Raw genomic sequence first — 17409 nt, 5'->3', positions numbered from 1 at the left:
TTTTAGGAGACTTTTGGGGGGTGGGGTGGGGTCTGGATATGTTGCTCAGGCTGGTCTCGAACTCCTGGCCTCAAGCGATCCTTCCACCTCAGGCTTCTGAAGTGCTGCGATTACAGGGGTGGGTTACTACACTCAGGCCTCAGGAGATTTTTGCTCCAGAGCTGCACCACTCAATACAGTGGCTCTTGAGCCTGTGACACGTGGCTCCGCTGAGCTGAGATGTGCTGTAAATGTAAAATGCATGCTGCATTTTGAAGACTTAACGCAAAAAACTGGAAAACATTTCATTAATAATGTTTTTATATTAATTACACATTAAAATGGTGATCACTGTGGATACAATGTTAAATAAAACTCATTATTAGAATTAATCTCATGTGTTTCCTTGCGCTTTTAATGTGGCTACTAGAGAAATTCAAATGACACACGCAGCTCGAATTATATTCCTGTAGGACAGCACTGATCTGTGAGTTCTGTGGGAGTGGGCAAGGCCTCACAGCTGAAATAAAGGCCGGACCTCTTTCTGAGCACTCATGTCTAGATATGATTTCTTGAAGACAATATTGCAAAACGTGCCAGTGAAAGTTACCACAAGCAATAAACCGATCCTGCCTAAATCTGGAAAATAGTTCTCTGAAGCTTGTTACCATAAGATCATGGGAGTGTTTCATCAAGTATTTCTGATCACAGATGTGGCGCATTATTAAAATATCATTTTTACAGTCACCCTAGAGGCTAGGGTTATCTGAATATGGAGAGAGAAACAGCTTGTGGAGCTATTGTATAAATGAAATTACTAGAAAGCAATGCACTCAATTGCATATTGGCTCGGGGGGTTATTTTTATTAAAATGTTTAGAGAGGAGTTTCTGTTCATTTCTGCAGAATTGCTCTCCAAATTAAAAATTTGGTTTGACACACTAATAGACCATAGTCCCAAGAGAAGTTTATCTTCCTTTTTTCTTGTTATCCTTGCTAAGCACTTAGATGCCGTGCTGATAGGTAGCACATATTGTCTGTATGAAGCATATTTATTAAAATTGACTGCAGCTCTGCAAATTGGCACACTCTTACTTGGCCTAAAAGAAATTAGGACAGGTTTCAAGAAAATCAGGTGGTCTGTCTAAAGAAAGGCAACAACTCTGTCTCTCTTTTTGATAATTTTTAGAAACAAATTTTAATGGAAATTGACCTTAATAAGTTGAAGAAGTTGCTGCAAAACGGACTTGCTATTAAGTCCCACTGCGTAAATATCATGAAATGTAAGCCTTCTCAGAATTTAAGCTAATAGATAGGCACTCAGCCAATCACCAAGAGGACAAAAGAATGAACATTTATTTGATACATAATTACTTAGTTTAGTGCATACACATTTGGGTCCTCAACATCGGTGCTATGGCAACCAGAATGTGGCCACAGCAACTGTCTGGAAATTTCTATTCTTACCTGGAGCCAGGAGGCCATGCCCCACCAATCACAGAATCTCTCCCTGCTATGGTGTGAATGTTTGTGTCCCTCCAAAATCCGTATGTGGAAATTCCAACCCCAAGGTGGTGGTGTTAGGAGGTGGGGCCTTTTGAGAGGCGATTAGGTCATAAAGACAGAGTCCTCGTGAATGTGATTGGTGTCCTTATAAAACAGGCCCAAGAGGAGCCCATTTACTCCTTCCACCAAGCGGCGAGACAGTGAGACAGCACAGCACCATCTCTGCATCCGGACGCAGGCCTTGCCAGACACTCAATCTGCCAGTGCACCTGTCTTGGACTCCCAGCCTCTAGAACTGTGAGGAATAAAGTTCTGCTGTCTATAAGCCACCCAATCTATAGTATTTAGTTATAGCAGCCTGAATGGACTAAAACACTCCCCAATTATATTTATTTATTTTTGAGACAGAGTCTCACTCTGTTGCCCGGGCTAGAGTGCCGTGGCTTCAGCCTAACTCACAGCAACCTCAAGCTCCTGGGCTCAAGCGATCCTCCTGCCTCAGCCTCCCAAGTAGCTGGGACTGCAGGCATGCGCCACCATGCCCGGCTAATTATTTTTCTATATATTTTGAGTTGCCCAGCTAATTTCTTTCTATTTTTTTTTTTTTTTTTTTTTTTAGTAGAGATGGGGTGTCACTCTTGCTCAGGCTGGTCTCAAACTCCTGAGCTCAAATGATCCGCCTGCCTCAGCCTCCCAGAGTGCTAGGATTGCAGGCCTGAGCTGCCGCGCCCGGACCCAGTTATATTTAAACTTACCAGTGCATCGGCCAGTGATGCATTACAGGGTTGCTGGGCGCTGTGATTGACGCCATATGGCTGCATGATTCTTGTAATTTCAGCTTCAGAAGAAGGCTGGGAAAGGGGTCAGGAGAAAGGACGTGTGCGTGCGCATGTGAGTGCGTGTGCGCATGTGCGGTGGGTGCCTGCTGAGAGAAAAAGAGCTACAGCGACCTTTTGTGATTCATCCTCTCCATCTCCCTTTCAAGCACCTGGGTTAATGGGGACCACTCGAGTGCCTGAACCTCACCTCATTGTTTCAAAGCCCTTCCTTTTGCGAGTTCCCTGCCTTCGTTCTTCCCGTGTGGTGGGGCTATTAGTGAGAAATTAAATGGGGGAGGTCAGGCAGAGAAAGGAAGTGGGTTGCTCAGATGTTGAGAGTTGCTTGTGTACTTTTCTAGAATGTTCCACTTTATATCCGTGAGGGACTCCCGTGGTGTGTTATCATGAAACCAGGCAAATAAAATGCTGAGCCTAGGGCCTGGCCTCGAGGAAATGCAAAAAAAAAAAAACAAAAAACAAAAACAAAAAACAACAACAACAAGGAAAAAAAAGGAGCCATTATTTATTAGTCTTCCCCACCCCCATATTGATTACTCCTTTTAAGCTTTTCCTGGTTCTGCTGAAGCATTTTTAAGCATGGCGTCAGAAGAGCTCCCTCCCTGAGAGAAGATTCGGTGTTTGGGGTCACGCAGACCCGGGGAAGGAGACGGGAATGCCATTGAGGAGAGACAGGAAATAAAGAGGAGAATATAGGAGAAAGAAATCAATGTAATATGGAAATGTTACAGAGTTACTTTAAAGCACAGGAGAAACACGGAATTCACTGTTGATGGCTGTTCGTGCCCAAAGCGCTGTGCCACACCCAGAGGGATAAACACTGGGGTGACAGAGGGTCCCTGTCTCGAGGAGGCTCCCTTTTATTTGCGGAGACAGAATCGTCTGTGAAAAGACGGCCAGTTGTTCAAGCTGCAGTGGGTAGGACCAGCAGAATGGGCTCCAGGACCCACAGCGGGCAGTGACTGCTGCCCCCAAATCGTCAGGGACGGGGTGGGGGGGGAGGGACTTCCCTGAGGCCAGGAGGGGAGACGGTGGGTGGGTCTGACGGTGGTGCTGGGGGCGCCAGGGGCCTGCGGGGGAGTCGTGCTCTGTGGTGAGCTGGAGGGTCCACAAAGCCACGGGCTTAACCCTGCACGTCTTCCTGACCCCGGAGATTGGACCTGCCCGATTTTGCAGGGTGGCTGCAATTTGACATGTTTATGTATTAAGACAAACACAAACATGCCATGTGATGGAACTGCAAAGTGCATGTGGGTTCTTGCTGTAAAACACGGGACTTGAAAGCAGCTTCCCTGCCATGTAGCACAGCCACCGTCCTCTGTCATCGAGGGAGACTCTGGTGGGGAGGTGTGAGGGACGCTGGACTGTGCACACGGGCGGGTGCTTAGGAACAGCTGGGGACAACGAGTGAGCCATGTTGACGGGGTGAAGGATTTCCCGAAAGGAGGGTTAGGCTGTTGGATGCTCTCAGTAGAGAGTTGTTGGAAGTATTGTGTGTGTGTGTGTGTGTGTGTGTGTGAGGTAACTTGTGCAGGGTTTTTTCTTCTTTTGTTTTTGAGACAGAGTCTCACTTTGTTGCCTAGGCTAGAGTGAGTGCCGTGGCGTCAGCCTAGCTCACAGCAACCTCAAACTCCTGGGCTCAGGCAATCCTCCTGCCTCAGCCTCCTGGAGCTGGAACTACAGGCATGCGCCACCATGCCTGGCTAATTTATACATACATATATGTGTGTGTGTGTGTGTATATATATATATATATATATATTAGTTGTCCAGCTAATTTCTTCCTATTTTTTTAAGTAGAAACAAGTCTTGCTTTTGCTCAGGCTGGTCTTGAACTCCTGAGCTCAAATGATCTGCCGGCCTCGGCCTCCCAGACTGCTAGGATTACAGGTGTGAGCCACTGCGCCTGGCCAAAAGCAGGGTTTTAACAGAAAAAAATCAGTAGCTCCATAGAGGACAGTTTAAGGACCCAAACCAGCTAGACTGGAAATAGGAAACTAGCTGGAGACAATTGCTAGGTGACAATTTGGATGGTCCAAATGCAAGAAGGAACCCAAATGAACCTGGTGGCTGAGGGGATGGAAACTTAGGCTGGAAGATGGAGGGTTATGAGAGAACAGCAAACAGGAGGCAGGCCTGGTTGGCGGGAGGGGTGGAGGAGAGAGACGGAGAGTCAAGGCGCATGCCAGCTTTTGAACCTGGGTGCTCCGGAGAATCGGGGTACAAATAAATCCCGACTGTGGCATGGGGCTAGGTGCTGGGCATCAACAGAGACCATGAGAGGCAAGGTTCCTGCCTTCGAGCCTTGGGATGGAGGACACGGAGCAGTCAGAGAGGTAGAAGGAATGCAAGAGCAAAGTAGGTCACATAAGCCCCAGAATGAACAGTTGCAGTTTATAGTTCTGTATAAATCATCATGGAAGATGAAAATCAAAAGACATTGGAAAGCCACTTATAATAGGAAGAAATAAGAATTCTAAGCACTTGATAGCATGTGACCAGGCATTATCACTGTCTTACCGTGTGCCAGGAAGTGGGCTATGTGCTTTGTATGCTGCATTAGTCAGAACCAAAGGGATTGATTGATTGACTGATTGATTAATGATAGGAATTGGCTCTCATAGTTACAGAGGCTTACCAGTCTGCACATCTGCTGTCTGCAGGCTAGAGAATCAAGAATGCTGGTGGTGTGATTCAGCCTGAGCCTGCAAGCCTGAGAAGCAGGAGTGTGAGGGGTGGTGGCACGGTGGCAGGATGTGAGTGCTAGATGGGTCCAAACACTCAAACCCAGGAGCTCCATGTCCAAAGGTCGGAGAAGATGGACATCCCAGCTCAGAGGGAGAGAGAGTGAATTCTCCTTTCCTCCACTTTTAGTTCTATCCGGGTCCTCAATGGATCAGGTGATGCAGCCCATGGTGGAGAGCAGAGATCCTCAGTCTACTGATTCAAATTCTAATGTATTCTGGAAACACCCTCAAAAACATACTAAGAAATAATGTTTTACCAACTACCTGGGCATCCCTTAGCCCAATCAGGTTGACATAAAATTAATCATCACACATGCCTTATCTCATTTAATTCTCTAATAACCCAATTAAGTGGATAAAATTAACTTCTTTGTCTTAGAGGTGAGGACATTTGCCCAAGGTCAAAGAGCTAGGAAGTAGCATATCTGGGATCCTAATTCAAGTCTATTTTATCTTAAAGCTGTTGTGAACTAACTTTAGCAAATAGGTCCAGGCACAGCGTTCCTTTGGGTACATGATGGCACTGAGATGTTTAAGGTTGGTCCTTAAACAAGAGTTAGCTGTGTCTAAACCTTGTTATTAAGAATGCAATTCTCAGATAAAATTCTGCCACAAATACAGACCTTTTTAAAAACAAACATTCCTTTAGAAAGCAGGCCCAGGACAGTTTGAGCAACTGTGAGCTGATGGATTCCACCTCTTGAAGGGGAAACAACAATATTCCAGGTAGGACTCTGATACCCTAGACTCAGAATAGGTAACTAGAAATCCTCCTAGCCAGTGGCCGATCACAGGACTGTCATGGATCCACCATGTCCTTCCTAGGTGCTTGGCCACAGGCTTAGCACAGCCGGGCCGGGCACACAGGTTGCTGGACGTCGGGGTTTGGGGGGAGACTTTGACAATATTTTACTCAGTTGTCCAAACTTGAATACCTTCATCTTACCCATTGAGAGCATAATTTTTGGTATTCATCATACTGACTAGCAAATCTTTCATATCACCAGTCAAAACCTGTTTCTGACACTCTCTATGCTAATGTTCACAGTCTCAGGTGATGACTGAGATTGAAGAGCTCAAGTTTTTCTGGTGCGATACTAGCAACCAGTCCTGGAGGGTGAAGCTTCTATTAGAACAACCACGTGCCCCTAGAGTTGAGGCTTCAACAAATACAAACTGATGATTCTATTTTCAATGTCAAACTATTTTGAGGTAACTTATGGATATTGTAAGAAACTCCAAAAGTAAATAGATCCATACTCCTTCTTAACTGTTACTCCATATAACCTATAATACAGATTGTTTCTTTTAATTGATACAGGCAAACTATAAAGTACACACATTATTCTTTTTGACCAAGACATCTTTTTTTTTTTTTTTTTTTTTTTTTGTGGCAGGGTCTCACTCTTTTACCTAGGCTAGAGTGCAGTGTCGTCATCATAGCTCACTGCAACCTCCAACTACTGGGCTCAAGTGATCCTCCTGTCTCGGCCTCCCAAGTAGCTGGTACTACAGACATGCACCACCACACCCAGCTAAGTTTTCTGATTTTTGTAGAGACTAGGTCTTGCTGTTGCTCAGGCTGGTCTCAAACTCCTGAGCTCAAGTGATCCTCCCACCTTGGCCTCCCAGAATGCTAGGATTACAGGCATGAGCCACCGCGCCCCGCCTTGACCAGGGTATCGTAAACTCATAGCCCAAGCAGGAAAAAAAAACAAACAAAAAACAAAAAACCAGCTCAGAATGACCAAGCTTCATTACTAGCGAGGTATTGTGCTTAGATACATCTGCTTATTTAATCTTTAACACAAACCCATGAGCCAGGTACCATTATCACACACCCATTTTTATAGAGGTGGAAACTGAGCCTCAGAGAGAGCAAGTAACTCACCCCAAATCACACTGACGGGAACTGATAGTTATGGAATGGGGTCTGGACCTCAGGGGTGAGGAGGCTCCAAAACCTTGAAATTACTCTCAAAATTGTGTTTGGGTGGACACCCAGGTTGTTCACGTTGTTTCCACCGGGGTGGGGCGGGATGGTTGCGGTTAGGTCCCTGCGACGGCCATCAGACTCTAGGCGGCTTCCAGCACCACTGTCTGCCCGGCTCCCTCGGAATCCAGACACGCTGCCCGACAGCTGCCGGTCCTTAGCCACTGCCTAATGGGGCTCGGAGCAGGATGTTTCATTTCCTCTTCCGCAGACAGACTCATTGAACTGGGTCTTCTAATCTGAAGAACACAGCAACATTGTCCTAATTTATGGAAAACATGTCAGGCAAGAAAAATCACATTCATAAGAAGTCAATTGATCCCGTGTATTTGTCATTTATTTTTCCAAATTTTCCAATTTAGAACCGGACCCAAAGAGAACAGAATGCACACTGTGAAAAACAAAAATACAGGTCATTTTCTTGTTGGTTTGCAAAAGCAACATGACTTTTTTTTGAGACTGAGTCTCACTCTGTTGCCCAGGCTAGAGTGCAAGGGCAGCGTCATAGCTCTCCGCAACCTCAGACTCTGGGCTCAAGCAATTCTCCTGCCTCAGCTTCCCGAGAAGCTGGGTCTACAGTTGCAAGCCATGACACCTGGCTAATTTTTTCTATTTTTAGTGGAGATGGGGTCTGGCTCTTGCTCAGGCTGGTCTCAAACTTCTGAGCTCAAGCTATCCTCCTGCCTCAGTCTCCCAGAGTGCCAGGATTATAGGCATGAGCCACCACACCTGGCTGGAGAAACATGACTTTAAGAAATTTTCCTGGTAATGCTCTTACAAACCTTCAAGACTTGTAGTTTATTTCTAACTCTATGGTCCTTTGCTATTTGAAAAAAAAAAATAAACTACTCCCATATGGTTTGCACCAAAGCAAAAATGATCATGTTCCCTTTGGCTTTGGCATGGTGTTGACAGAAAAGATAATAGAAATATCCTACTGGTGCTAAAGCAAACTGACTTGAAAAAGAAGGTTGGGTGAGATGAAGAAGTGGACATTTTTTTGAAATGCTTTTCCCTTCTGTCTTCCTTCTGAGATATGTTGAATTTTAATGGAATGGTATTTCAAGAATTAGTACAAAAAGAAAATAAATGGTTTCTCTTATCCCTTCTCTACTCAAGTTATACACATTGATCTTAAAAATTGCTTGAAATTTCTATGGAAAAAGGTATCTAAATTTTGCAATAAATTGAAACATATTTCACCTACACATGTCAAGAAATCCACTACTTTAAGTACTGCTCAGTCCATACTTTAAAATTAGGCTAAAACAAGCAAATGCCTGATTTGCCCTTTGAGGATCGTGTGCCCCTTCTATAAAGAGTTCCCGTGAGTACCAAGGCTTTGCTCAACATTGTTTGAAGATTTGGTTATATCACATAAAAATTCATGAGCTTCCCACTATAATGCTTGGGTGTGCAGAACTGAGAAGTATTTTGGGTTACTATATCAGAACTGAGGAAGAAATTGGTGTGGATATTGATTTTTCCAAAGCCTCAACATTTGAAATGCAAAACTTCTTTTAACTGGTTACTTCTGGGGAAATAGCAGCTGGAAGCTAATGAATGGAAAGCAATGTCAAGACAGACCAGCTCCGTGGTGACCTCATGCTCTCTACCACCCGTCCTGCAGGGTGCTTAATCTCTCAGCCGGGCCTCTGGGAAAAGCCTCCTCTTAGTGGGGTGCCAATGTGCTCTGGGGACCCTTCTTCAGAGGTTGTCATGCTCATATACTGATTCTTTCCATTCTCTTGCCTGATCCCCAACTTCCTTGGAACCCCCAGCCCTGACATGCATGAACTACAACCACGGAGACATCTCAGGCCAGAGAACTGATGCTGTTCAGCAAGAGGCACTTTTAACATGAATAGCTGCCTGGTGCATTTACACACCACTACGCCTATTTGCCTTTATTTCTACTCTAAATATTTCTTTTGAGTTTACTCTAGTCTCCCCAACTAAATTGTAAATTCCATGAGGACAGAGTTAGTCTTACATTTCCCTTGTATATTTTCTGCAACAAGCCAGAGTGCTGTGAACATAGTAGATGATGAGTATCTATGGATTGCTTCTTTTTTCTGATGTTGCAGAAGCTTCTGTGGTTGCTGTAATTTTTTTTCTAGTATATTTCTAGTAGATAGAAACCTTCATGAGGACAGGAACTACGGAGGAACTAGGACAGGAGCTAGCACAGGAACTGTTCATCATTTTTGCATTTCACTCATCATCCGTTTAATTTATTGTGCAAAGTAAATGCTCAATAATTTTCCTGGAGAGACTGAATTACCCCTAGAGAATCTGAATTATCCCTGGTGATTCTTTAGTGGATTATCAATAAATGGACCAAGTTGTGTGAAAATATTATTAGAACAATTTATAATATTTGAAAATGGGGATAGGGGGATATTTGGGTTTTCTCCCTGGCCTGGGAGAATTGGCCTGGCATGGTTTGATCACTTCTCTACTCTTTCAAACACTGTCTTCGTTTGGCTTCTTGCTTTCTTTCTATGTCATCTTCTGTTGCTGGCTTCTTTCTGCTGTGGGATGGATGGGGCGTGTCCTCACCAAAACTCATGTTGAAGTTTGGCCCCCAGTGTGGTGGTGCTGGGAGGTAGGACCTTGGGGGGCGGGGTGTGGGTTGTGGTTACAGAGCCCATGAAAGTCTTGGTAGTGAAAGAGTTCTTACTCTCCCTAGACTGGATTTGTTCTCTCAGGAATGGATTCGTTCTTACCATGAGAGTGGGCTGTTATAAAACCAGGAGGCCATTGGATTTTGCCTCTTCCCACAAAAGCCCTTGTCCGCAGCCAAGCAGACACGAGTGCCATGCTTCCTGAACTTTCTAGCCTGTAGAACCATCAGTAAATGCATTTCTTCTGTTAATAACTTACCAGGCCTCGGGTATTCTGTTATAGCGACACAAAATGCCCTAAGGAGTGGTACCAGGGAGTGGGGCGTTGCTGTACAGACACCTGAGGTGGCTTAGAACTGGGTCACAGGGCAGAGGCTGGGAGAGTTTGGGGGGGCAGGCTAGAGAAAGATTGTGCTGTGAACAGCGCAGAGCATTAATGGTGATTCTGGGTGAGGGCTCAGAACAAGGCAAAAAAACGAAGGAAAGTTTGGAAATTCTTAGCGATTGGTTAAGAGGTCGTGGCCAGAATGCGGATGCAAATATGGACAGCAAAGGCCATTCTGATGAGGTCTCAGAGGGAAAGTCCCTGGTCAGCGTTTGCTGTGATTGTTGCAGGAGTGCATGGTTGCACATACGCTGTCTCCACGAGGATCGGATGCCTGGTGACATAAGGAAGTCTGAAAGTTTCTGCAACAGATTAATTCATTTCCAGCTTATTGACAGCCTACCCTGTGCCACCTGCTGTTCCAGGGACCGGGGGTGTGGCCTGAATCGGATGAATAGGAGGTTACATCCTATCTTGAGGACACAGACAATAGCAAATAAACAAAAACTTGGCAAGTAAAGGTCAGTGCTGTTGCTGAAATGAAATGGATGCTGAGCTGGGGAGAGAGCTGGAGGGAGGAGCTGTGTAGGTTTGTTCTGAAAGGCCGCTTTAAGCTGCTCCTGGAAGGGCGAGAAGGCAGCAGCCAGGCAAACGCATGCAGCAGGAATCTTCCAGGCCCCCAGTAAGCAGCCAACTCTGAGCCCCGAGCAGGACTGAGCTTCGTGAGCTCGAGGAGCAGAGAGCAGCGCATCTACGGGGAGGAAGGAGAGCTGTGGGGGAACCTGCAGTCAGAGGGGCTGAACTGCGTGCTCTGCAGACCACAGGAAGGGTTTTGCACCCTTTTTTTTTTGAGACAGAGTCTCACCATGTTGCCCAGGCTAGAGTGCCGTGGCGTCGGCCTAGCTCACAGCAACCTCAAACTCCTGGGCTCAAGTGATCCTCCTGCCTCAGCCTCCCGAGTAGCCGGGACTACAGGCATGCGCCACCATGCCCGGCTAATTTTTTCTATATATATTTAGTTGGCCAATTAATTTCTTTCTATTTTTTAATAGAGACAGGGTCTCGCTCTTGCTCAGGCTGGTTTCGAACTCCTGACCTTGAGCCATCCGCTCGCCTCGGCCTCCCAGACTGCTAGGATTACAGGCGTGAGCCACCGCGCCCGGCCAGGTTTAGCACCCTTTGGGCATTTTTTAAGGGGCACAGCAGTTGCTGGAAGCTGTGTAGCACGGGGACAGCATTTACACAGACCTCTCTGGCTCTGGGTGGGACAGGGACTACAGAGAGGTGAGCGTGGAGAGGACGATGACAAATGACACATGTGAGAAGGGGAGGTGATTGTGACGGAGGTTCCGTCATGACTGGGTGTTCGGGTGCAGCGCTTGGTCCCGCCGCGCACACGGCATCCACCCACCGGCCAGGACGTGGGGCTGGGTGATGGCCCGTCCTTCTCTGGACTCAGTGGGGGGCCAGCTCAGCCCTTCAGCCTCCTCACCTTTCTTTTCTCTTTGGAGGTTTTGATGGGAACTTGTAATGTGATCAGTGCAGGAAGACAGGGTGAGGCGAATTTTCCTAACTTCTAGAACGTTCTCCCATGGCTCCTGGAACTATCAAGAAAATAAGCTACAATGGTGCTGAATCCAAAGGGAGAGAACAACAGTGTCTGTGCAGGGCTGACCAAGAATCCCGTGCTGACAGCGACGGGTGTATATCAGCTTTTTGACGGTGACAGTCACTGCATGTGAATGACGTTGATTTCGAGAATCTCGAACCACAGACAGACCTTTTCTAAAGGTTATAAACAGAAAGGTCCCCTGTGCTCCCATTCTGCAAATCTTATTATGAATAAGAAACACGTGTTTTGCATTTAATAAATAGTCGCTGGGTGGATGGATTTCCTTTTTAGATCCAGTGGACTGAAGGTCAAAGGGTGTTCTTTTTTTTTTTTTTTTTTTTCTGAATGCTCTAATTTACACCACTATTTATAGACCTGCCATTTTCCAGGCTTAGAATACCTCCCACAGCACAGGGAAGAGGCCAAATGAAGTGGCTGGAGGTCTCTACCCTCCTCGTCATCCGGAAGAGGCCAACCACCCTGACAACAGGACTTGAGTCCCTGGAACGGTGGCCTCTGGCCAGCCCAGGCCAGTCTCTCCCTCATTTGTCCACACAAGGTCACTTGCTGGGCAGGCTGGCTTTGGATTGTCAGATCAGACACAGGACATGCAGTTAATTTGAATTTCAGGTAAAAATGAATAACTTTATAGTGTAAGAATGTTCCAAACATTGCATGGACAGAGATTCATTGTTTATCTGAAATCCAGATTTAACAGGGCACCCTTTATTTTTATTTGCTGAAGTGTCAACCCCAGCCCTGGTTGGGAGTGGGTGGGACACATTGCCAGCAGTAGGGGCCACTTACGTCACACACTTGCTGTCGCCTGGGTCCATCTATTTCTGGTCTCCTGCTCCCCTCTGCCCACCTGGACTCGGTGACATATGGCAGGAGGATGTTGTCACAGGAGTGAGCAGGGGTGTCTCTTTTTCTTAGTGTCTCAATTAGATTCTCATGTCTATATTTAGGACACTGTCTCCTCCCCCTGCCTCATAATAGAAGCATTATCCATCCATTCACCCATCCATCCATCCATCCATCCATCCATCCATCCATCCATCCATCCACCCACCCACTCATTCTTCTATCCATCTACTCACTCGTCCATCCATCCTTCCATCCATCAACAAGTATTTATAGAACACCTTTTAAGTACCAGACACCATGCAGCAAATCCATAATCTCCCTGAGAACATGTCACGTGAACAATTCATGTTCTCTTAGAGCCAACTTCTTGGAAGCCCTCCAGACCACAGGAAGAAGCTGTCATAATGAGCAGAACAGCTCTGATCCCAGCTTCTCTGGACCCACCCAACTTTAGCCGGCATGCCTCAGATTCCGCCAGGTGCTCTGGAACCAGAGCTGACCTGTGAGCTGAAAGCTAGAGAGGACTGTCCTCATGTATCAGCTAGAGAAGCCTAATTGTGGTGACAACTAGACCTCAGTGACATGTACCACCACACCAGGAGTTTGTTTCTGGTTCAGGTCCTAGTCCTGGCAGCAGATGAGGTTGGTGGGGCAGTCTTCCTCAGCACAGTCACCCAGGGACTGAGACAGGTGGAGGCTTAGCCATCTTCCCCACCAGGTCATCTCCAAGGTCACCCAGGGGTCACTGCCATTCCAGCCAGCCAGAAGAGGATGCGAGTGTGGACACGTGCACAGGGGATTTTTAAGACTGGGCCTGGAAGTGACCCACATCACCTCCCCTCATGTCGCATTGGCTAGCCGTGTGGCCACTCCTAGGTGCAAGGAAGACCAGGCTATATACACCCAGGAAGAAGGTGAGAACCTGGATTTGGTTAGTTTCTCTGAGCCTCATTCCCTCATTTGTGAAATACTGCACTGATTGCCTCTCAAAGCCAATTGCTAAAATCTGACAACACTCAGTAGGGCTCTTCTCCCAGGACCAGACCCCTGACCGCCGACCCTTGCCCCCCGCCCCCTGCCAGCCCCAGGGTAAAGGAGAACTGATCCCTTTTCCTGCTTTCCACCCTGCCTGCTTTGTTTCATGGGATGTGCTCCAATAGTTCATTTACTGGCTGGTTGTTTTGGAACTCGAATGCATTTCTCCATAAAAGCAGCTATAAGTGGGGTGGCTAGATCCTCCAGAAGCCCAGCCCCCATCCTGTAGCCAGGCTCCCTCATGGGTGGGCAGGAGGAAGGTGCTGGCACCTGGGCAGTTCCCATGGCAGCAGGGAGTAGGGGCGGAGTTCAGGGGCCCCGGAGAAGGGCGCTTTGTGAGTGGCTGTTTCCCATGGCAACTGCGGGGCAGCCTCCACAGTGACCAGGAACCCAGTAGCCCCAGCAAGAAGCCGTGGGGAAGCTCAGTGTCTGGAAGCCTGGAGCCGCCTGTGGGTGCAGCAAGGAGCGGAGCGCCGTTCAAGCTCGGATGTTTTCATTACCAGCGTGCCCTACGTAGCTCTGTTTCCATTTATTCGAAACAAACATTTCTGAGTGCCTGCATGGCAAACACCGCGGTGCTTACAGGGACCCTGGCAATAAGCAGTCACTGGGCCTCCCTTGGCAGGGATGAGCTAACCGCACACCTACGACACAGAGGGATAACGCCATGTCACCCCACAGGGAGGCCCGGGGCAGGAGGCAGCCCAGGCGAGGAGGATGAGTAGGGCGCAGGAGGAAAGGGGGAGGTTTGGGCCAAGCAGCGGCCACAGCACGTGCAGAGGCGCCGAGAGAAGCTGCAAAGCAACACCTCAATATGTGTGTGTTATAACCTAAGCGCCCCGGGTTATGTCCCAGGAGATGTGGGCCGTGAAAATGAGTCCAATGGACCCATGAATATTTTCAAAAAATTTAACTAGTTTTAGATTTCTTGGATTAAGGAAAGGGAAGAAAATCTCAGGGGTGTTTCTCTAACATTTGCAAATCCTGCCCACCAAAACGTCCCTTCTACATCCTCCAAACGATCAGGGTGTAATCTGGCCTGCAGACTAAAGCTGGGTCCTCTGAGAAGATGGGAAACTGTACTTTCCCTCTCAAGGTGTGTGACACAGGACATTCCCCTTTCACCCCCTCGTGCTTCCCTGGTCAGGCGTCCCCGTCCTGCAGCGTGGCCTCGTCTGTGAGGGATGCTCTCTCCCGCCCTCCACGTGGCCGGGCGTCCCTACTGTAAGCCCCAGGCCCTCCTCGACGTCAGGATTCTGCTTGAGAGGGAGGGACGGGGCTGCGGCCTGTCTGCTTGTGAGCACACCCCCCCCCCCCCGCCCTGAGGAGGACACGGCAGCCTTGTCACCACATCCCGAGGGATCTGCCCCTCCAGAGAGGCCAGGGCAGCGGACAGTGACGCAGACTCCCTCTAAGAGAGTAGCTCGGTCCCATCTCTACTGCGATTGCTAGAAAAGTCTGAAGACTATTAAGTGTGGAAAACCAGCGTCTTCCTCCTGGCCCCCTCCATAGTCGACGTCTCCTCTTGGAGGTCATCTTCTGCTCCCAAGCCGTGGGAAGACGCGTTTCTTTCTTGCTCAGGAGTTGCAGCTCCAAGTTGCGTCGAGGCCCCCAGGAAGCCAGGCCTGTGCTGAATGTCCCTATCACTCGCAGTGACACTGAAGCGAGAGTGGCGATGACTAGCTCTCCAGCTACTCAAGGACGCCCCGTCCCTCACACTGTGCTGCTGGGGACTGCATGTCACCACCTGGGCGCATGCACTCCCCCTTGACTGCTGCCTTGCACTTTGGGGGGCACCGAGCGGTGACAAGTGACCCACTGGCATTTAAAACTTGAGCTCCTCAAGGCTGAGGTTTCTTCCCCAGCGGCGTCTCAGCAGAGCTTCTTCTCACCACGGCGGCCCCGGCAGCAGGTGGAGCTCTGTGTGCTTTGCATGTTTCTAGACAGACTCCCGGTTCTTAGCAAATACAGTAACTTCCTAAGTAGGACCTGGAAGTCTCCAAAGAAGTGAGGGCTTGTGTTATAATGGGGTAGATGGGCTGACCGGGCAAGTCTGTTGCAGAGGGCAGGAATCAACCCCCCTCCCTTTGGACCCGTTGATAATTGTGTTATTGTGGTCGTGTTATCACTGGGATTCATTATATATGGAAACAAGACATTATTTCTACCAAATGCAAAAAGAGCAAACTTCGCCTGTACTTGGCAGATGGAGTTCGTGTGGGGCTGGGAGGGGGAGGAGATTTGGCCTCAGGTAGGTCATGGCTTGAGCCAGGGAAGAGGTCCTGGGAAAAGCTCTGTTTGTTTAGGTGCTCCGACGCCCATGCCACCCGCCTTCCTGTCTCCCAGGCAGAGTCCATGTGTGGGGACCCAGGCCAACCGTGGTGCACACCTGCGGAGCCCTGGGGTCAGCAGGTGCTGAGTCTCAGAGCCGGGCAGGGAGCCCCTGGGGACAGTGCCTGAATGCCCCTCTCCCAAGGGCCCGTTAGCCAGCCAGACAGGCCTGGGTCTCATCAGCCGCGGCTGCCCTGGCAGCTGGACAGCGTGTGCGGCGCCTGGGCTCGGCTCCCAGCACCTCAGTGTCGACTCCGCCTCTGCTCATCGCACAGGGCACATTCCAGGTTCCTGGTCTAGGAGGAAAGCATGCTCCGTCTGCAAGCGAGGAGCCATTCTGTTCAAAGCATTGCATGGCTCTCTGAGGCTCAGCGACGCTCCTCCTCCTGTCTGCCTCTTACCGTGCGCCTTTGATTTCCCCAGGCAGGCTGGCAGGATGCTTGGCGAGCACCCCCGCCCCCCAGTCCGGATCTGCCTAAGAGCTGGAAAGTGCCAGCGTGGCCACAGGAATGTGCGCTGTGCTATTTGTGAGGGAGGTCCCCAGGGAGCCCTTGGGCTCTTGTCTTTATTGGAAACACCCACTAAACACTGGCCTCAGGCCCAAGATTGTTCTGCAGGGCATCAGTGCAGGCTCCTGCAGGCTGTCAAGGTACCTTTGACTGAGCCGCTGCTTGCAGTCCCACACCAAAAGTGGCCTCCCCAACCACCCCACCTCCCTGCTCCGGCAGAGCCAGCGGGACCAAGAGGGCTCGGGTTGCTCTGCGTGCACAGGTGGTTTCTCAGTGTGCTTGGGCACTCTCTTCTGCACACAAAGATGATACTGGGGACACCTGTCATCGGGGGTGGGGGATCGCGTGTGCCCAGCCAGGCACCCACTCAGCCATGTGAGACGTTCAAAGCCAGTGCGTGGGAGGTTGCCCACGGCAAAAGGACAGTTTGTCTTTAAGTGAAGTGAACGGCCTTCGGCATCAGTTGTAACCAGCCTAGGCAGTATCTGCTGGCCAGCTAGTCAGGAATCTAAGGCGTCATCATGGAAAACGTGCATTTCAGCTCCGGGAGGCCCTGTTGCCGCTGAAGGCGGCTGGCAGTCAGAGGGCAGGCTTTGTGGCTGAGCTCAGCGGAACACGTGCAGCAGCCAGCTCAGGCTGCGGGGCCAGCCATAAACAAGTCAGCCTGGCTCCTGGCGCTCAGGAATCTGGGGTCAATTAGGGATCAATGGTGCCAGGGGATTTAAAACAATTGCAACCAGCAGGGCAGGCTCTGCTTGCAGCAACAGTGGAATGCAGAATGCGCTGATACAATTGTGCTAGCCCTGAATTCAATCAGAACTGTTACACCCCTTGGCAAGGCCTTTTTCCCAACAAGTGGGATTGCTCGGTGGCCAAGGTTTAAGCACTAGGGATGGCAGTGACCAGTGACCTGATTGGTCACTTGCCCTTGGCCGTGGACGTCAAAACCATCGTCATTAGGGGACTGTCTGTGAACTTCTCATGAACAACTGAATCTAACCTAACCTGGTTTAGGTCACCCACACCTCACATTTTGAAGCTAC

This window comes from Microcebus murinus, chromosome 13 (genome assembly GCF_040939455.1).
Source record: "Microcebus murinus isolate Inina chromosome 13, M.murinus_Inina_mat1.0, whole genome shotgun sequence".
Lineage (NCBI taxonomy): Eukaryota > Metazoa > Chordata > Mammalia > Primates > Cheirogaleidae > Microcebus > Microcebus murinus.
Note: the sequence above shows the minus strand (reverse complement) of the source record.